This window comes from Mus pahari, chromosome 14 (assembly GCF_900095145.1).
Source record: "Mus pahari chromosome 14, PAHARI_EIJ_v1.1, whole genome shotgun sequence".
Classification (NCBI taxonomy): domain Eukaryota; kingdom Metazoa; phylum Chordata; class Mammalia; order Rodentia; family Muridae; genus Mus; species Mus pahari.
The window spans coordinates 61,119,436-61,125,283 of NC_034603.1; the positions used below are offsets into that span (position 1 = coordinate 61,119,436).

Sequence of the window (5,848 nt, forward strand, 5' to 3'; positions counted from 1 at the left end):
TAAAGAAAATAATAATAATTAAAAAATGAAAAAAAAAGAATTATGAATGAAATTTAGTAGCAGATATTTTATAAAAACTGCCATGAACCTCTACTGGTATATGATAAATGAACATCTTATGTTATGGTTGTTGAACATAACATGCATTTGAGTTTATCCCTAGTGTATGGTTACTGAACACCCTTTTCCCAAGCCATTGTGAGAACAGGTGGAATTAAAAAAAAAAAAAAAAACCCTCAAGAATAACATTTGTGCTCTTTCCATTTGTAGCAGGGCCGGGGGTGGGGTGGGGGTGGGGGTGGGTCGGGATCGGGATCACAGCTGCCAAAATGAAGTTCAATCCTCTAGTGACTTCTGATGGAAGCAAGAACTGCAAATTCGGCATTCCCCTGGATGTGAAAGGCATTTCAACACACCTTCTCACATTCAGGAGAAGATCATGACTTCCCCTGTTTCCCAAGAGCCGAGACAGAAGTATAATGTTTGGTCTATGCCCATTTGAAAGGATGATGAAGTCTCGGGTGTTCAAGGACACTACAAAGGTGAGCAGATTGGCAAGTGGTCCAAGTGTACAGGAAGAAATATGTCATCTACATTGAATGAGTCCAGCGAGAGAAGGCTAATGGCACAACCGTCCGTGTGGGCATCCACCCCAGCAAGGTGGGCATCGCCAGGCTAAAGCTGGACACAGACCACAAGATCCTGGAGAGGAAAGCCAAGTCCCGACAAGGAGGAAAGAAGAAGGGCAAATCCAAGGAAGAAACGATTGAGAAGATGCAGGAGTAGAGACATCTCATGCACAGCTTTCATTAAAGACTGCTTAAGTAGTAGTAGTAATAATAATAATAATAATAATAATAACATATGTTGATGTAAAAGCAAAACACAGGGCTATTCATACAGATGGGCTATTTAGCATCTCTAGGTATTTTCTAGCATATGGAACTACTGTGAGAGTAGAAATGGACCACTGGTCATATTATAGGCATCATCCCTTTTATCCTTTGAATCCTTGTCCCAATTCTAATGATAACCATCCTCCCATTTCACAAAGGAGTCAACTGAGACCCAGAGAAGCTAAGCAATTTTCTCAGAGTCACACATCCAGTGCTGTCTGACCTTGAAAACCACTTTCTTTTCTCTCTCCTTACCTCTCTAAAGATCCTGGTACCTCCACTGTGTTTAAAGAGAGCCTAGAGCTTGCGAAGAGTTTACAGTGCGGATCCCTTTGAGTCTCCTCCTTCAAGAGCATCCTAAAAGATCAGTACTTCTGGCAAGGTTCCATTATTAATTATAAGGGTGAATAGTGAGCCAAAGAATTATGAAGGCTGAATGTGGCTTGATATCACCTTTGGGGAAACCATCAAGAATCCTTGAATAGCCTTGCGTCTGAACTATTCAGAAAGAGGGAAAGGTAGGCCTTCCCTCCCAGGCAGCTGGGCTTATTTATCCAAGGATGGGTCAGCAGAAGGTCCCGAGACTGGGCTCTGCCTGAAGTCTGCAGGAGAATGTGGAGATGGGAGAGGTTAATGTTCACTCTGAAGCATCAGGAAAATAGCCTAGGTGAGTTAGAAACTGGCCCAAGGCCAAACACAAAATACAGCCATAATTGGAGCCTTCCCAAGTAGAAAAAGGTTATTAGTGGAATCGCATTAATCACGATGATGAATGCTGAGACCCAAGCTTTCTTATTAAGTAAAAGACTCAAAAAAAAAAAAAAAAAAGAGTTATATGGACAGGAGGGTAGGGTTCCAATTTTGCAAAATATAATGAACCAAGAAGGAGAGCAAATATTTAGGGTGCACTTTGAAAGTCCAAAACCTGCTATCACAAAGATCACACTCAAGCTGTTCATACAAAGATGCTTGCCAGAAAGCACAGGTGCTCACAGGTGCCCATCACGAGGCAGCCCGGAGCCCCTGAGTACTGCAAGGGCAGCCAGGCCAAATTTTAACACGGGGGATAGGGATGGAGGGGAGGGGAAAATAAGGTAAGATCAGGGATCTTGCTGCCCATGATCCTCTGGGACTGATGGTCCACCAAGGACAGTGCCCAGGAGGGGTTCTCTAGGAACTCCAAGGCTTTAAAAAAAAATCCCCCATACCACTGTGGCAGAGGGATAGTGCTAATAGAAGTTGGCAAACTGTTATTACACTGTTGAATGAATCAAAGTCAAAATGCATAAAGCAGAGCTTTACCCCTGTGTTCAAGCCAACCTGGATGAGGAATGAGAGGTGATGAAGGAGATGCAGAGGAATGAAGAGACAAAGAAAACCGAGAAAATGAGAAAAGCCAGAAAGTGCCCCAGAGGCTTCTATGGCCTGACCATCACCGAGGGCATGGCATAAAGCTAGTGAGTGGTGAATGACCAAGCATGCCCTTGCTTATCCCTGTCCACCCACTAAATACTTGTTCAACTGTGCCCAGATGTGGAAAGAGCTGTCCAGAAGATGAACAAAGTGAAAATAAAGAGGGAAAATATTAGTTTTAGGAAAAGCAACTTGTTCCAAAAGAAAATAAAGAGCACATTCTTAGCCCAAGAATGAAGAATAGTGGAGTGTTTGCCAAAAGCAGCAAATGTGGGTTTTTCTATAGTTACATAATGCTAGAACCATATCGGGAGGGTACAAGAGACTTAGAATTCTCATCATCTCTCCATATGCCCTGTCTAAAAATGATCAATGAAGACAGAGCTTGGTAGCCATATTTCTTGGAAACCCAGAAGTAAATACCAAGAGAAAACAATTAAAAACTCAGGGTGCTTCTGGAGAGATGGAAGATGGCTATGAAGCAAGAGCAGACTGGGTTTTTTTTTTTTAATAAGTCTTCCAGCACTACTTGACTTTTTAAAGTATAGAAATGTACCTCTTCAACAAATATATATATATATATATATATATATATATATATATATATATATACATATATATATATGGCTTCTTCATAGGCTCTTTTGCTTCTGTCTAGTAATTTTAATTATAATAATAAATCTATGCCTGATGGAGGGAGTCTGTGGTATTAACGAGATGTGAAAGTCATTATCACCACCCAAAGTCACTGCAAAGACAAAACACCCCCAGCAACCTGAACGGGGTGTTTTATAGTCTCTGGTGCCCAGCACAGTTTGACTATCCGGTCCCAGTTCAGAATACTCAAGAGTGCAGTTCTCACCCAGGAGGAATCTGAGCCGGACTGTGTCACCAGGGACATGAGGACTCAGAGAAGCAAGCATGAAGTGAACAGCCAGACACAGAGCTAACCCATGACAGCCGATATCATAAACAGCCCTCTTGAATTTGGCGTTGGGAAAGAGCTCTGTCAATAAAGTGTTCATAAGGATCTGAGTTCAATGACAGAACTCATGTAAAAACAAAGCAGCCGGCCATGGTGGCATACATTTATAATCCCAGCAGTGGGAGACAGACACGGGGGCATCCCTGGTGCTCACAAGCCAGTCACCCCTAACCTGCAAGCCTCAGATCTCAATGAGAGATGCTGAGAGGCAGGAAGGGTGGACAGAGCCTTATGAGACCTCTGGCTGCCACATATATGTGTGTCACATGCACTCATGCATGTGCACACACAAGTGAGTTTTCCTGAACTCATTGAGATAACTTGTAAGACAGACTGGGATTCCGGCATCAGATAGGAGCAGAGCCACAGAAAATGAGTTCTATTGTTATTGTGGTGAACCTAGGTTTTTTTCCCAAAACGATTACATTAAGAACTACAGACAAAGCTTGAAAGGAAATGCATGCACCACATGCACAATATCCTGCTCGTGGCTCTCCTGGGTCAAGTCCTCCAAGGGCTCTGCAGTGCATTGTGTAGCCCCTCCCCACCATTAACTCTTGTCCTTAAATCTCACCCTCAATGCTCCTTATGCCCCACCCACTGTCATAGCTCCTCCCACTCCACACTCTGCACTAGCAAGGTCTTCCTAGGATACCTTTTCCCAGAAATCCATGTGCCTCACCATTCCATCCTATCCAGAGCTTAGATGAGGTCTGCTCCAGCCACCCTATGTGGATCTTACTCCTCCCAAACATCCCCCTGGCCCCTTAATTCTCTTATGGTCCTCCAGAGCATTCAATGCCATCTACCTTCCTCAACTTATTTCATTCTTTTCAGCGTATTAACTGTCCCCTTCAAGGAGACTGAGGATCCGTCTCAAACACGATGCTTTGTTCGTTTTTTTGATTCTGTGTCAACAAATGTTCTAGCAAAACAAAGTCTTTCCAGCATTTCCATATTCTTACACACTGCTCAATTCCTTCTGCGGTATGCACTGCCATATTTCCTACCCACAGCTCAGCTCCTTCCCTGTTAATCCCTTGTTAACAATTCTGGATGCTTGATGTCTAAAAGCAAGGCATTATCAAATTCCGAGTCAGGTTGGGGCCTGATCCATAGGCCACAATCTTTTCACTGTGGTCTCTCAAGTCAGAAAGGGGAAGAGAGCACTTGTGCCCATTTTATAAAAGGACACCAGTCTCATTCTCAACTGCTCCCCCTCGTGACTATAGCTCTCTCACAGGCTCCACCTGCTAAGATCACCTCACTGAGTGCTGGGCTTCAACTTTGATTTTTGACAGACAAACATTCAGTCCACAACACAAGCCAAGGGCAGTGAACACTCAGAGGACAGGAACTTCCTGAAATGTGGGGGTCTAAGAAAGCAGGCAGAGGCCAGAACAGAGCCATGGCTTGAGGTATCCACCCAGAAACAGGCTGGATAGAAAAAGCAAGCGAGGGAGGCAGAGATAAGACAGACCACAGCTCCAAGACATTGAGAAGGAAACTTTTTTTTAACAGAGTCCCTGGGGTCACATTTTCTAAAGGGGGAAGAGCCATGGAGAGTTCTGAGTCTCTCTGACCCTGGAGGACCGAGTCTCTGAAGAAGCAGCTACCATCATTGTCATTGAGTGGATGGAGGGCCTGAGACTATCTGGTCCACAGTAAGGCACCAGCCTGTGATGCAGGATGAACTCAGGACCTTGAGGGATGTGTGCTAGACTTAACTGGCAAGGTTGTTGTTGTTGTTGTTGTTGTAGTTGTTGTTGTTTCCTGAAACGAAAAAAGTTTGGCAATTAATGTTTGATCAAAATATCTTTTCAGTATCTCTTGATGCTGTGGTGATTTCTAGAGAAACTTCTTATGGTACAAATTAACTCTGAGCTGTGCGTGGCACAACTTTAAATAGCTGAGTATTTTAATTTCATGAAGTTAGTCAAACAAGTATACAAGTAGGAAGGACTGTACAGCATTTGTGCCCTGTCTGCTATGAAAGTCACATGGAATGCATGCGTTGACCAGAAACAGCAGGGTGGACCACACAAAGCAGAATTCTGCAGGGAAAGGAGATCCTCTTACTTGAGAACTGGAGGACCAATTCTAGACTCTAATGATAGTTTTACCTGCATAAAATACCTGAAGAGATCCAGATAGATAGACATACAGAGATAGACAGACAAACAGACAGACATGATAGACAAATGAGACAGACAGACAGACAGAGAGATAGAGAGATAAAGGATAAGCAGACAGATGCAGATAGATAATAGACCAATGAGATAGGCAGATGATAGATGATAAATAATACTATTGTTAACTGCCAAATATTTGTGTATATTTATAAGATGTGATATCATGTTTTGATTTACATATACATTGTAGAAGGATTAAATCATTCTAATTAATACCTATAATTCCATATCCTCTTCTCATCTACTTGTTTCTTTTTTTATTTTTTGATGTTCCATTATCTTAGCAATTTGAAATATACAGTACATTATTATTAACTGTCATCACCATGGTACCACGAGACCACTCAAGCATATTCTTCTAA

General features: G+C 42.6%; 1 pseudogene; it reads left to right on the forward strand.

Annotated features, from left to right (window-relative positions):
- The first annotated feature begins 329 nt into the window (after positions 1-329).
- LOC110332455 lies at positions 330-830 on the forward strand (annotated as a pseudogene).
- The last annotated feature ends 5,018 nt before the right edge of the window (positions 831-5,848 follow it).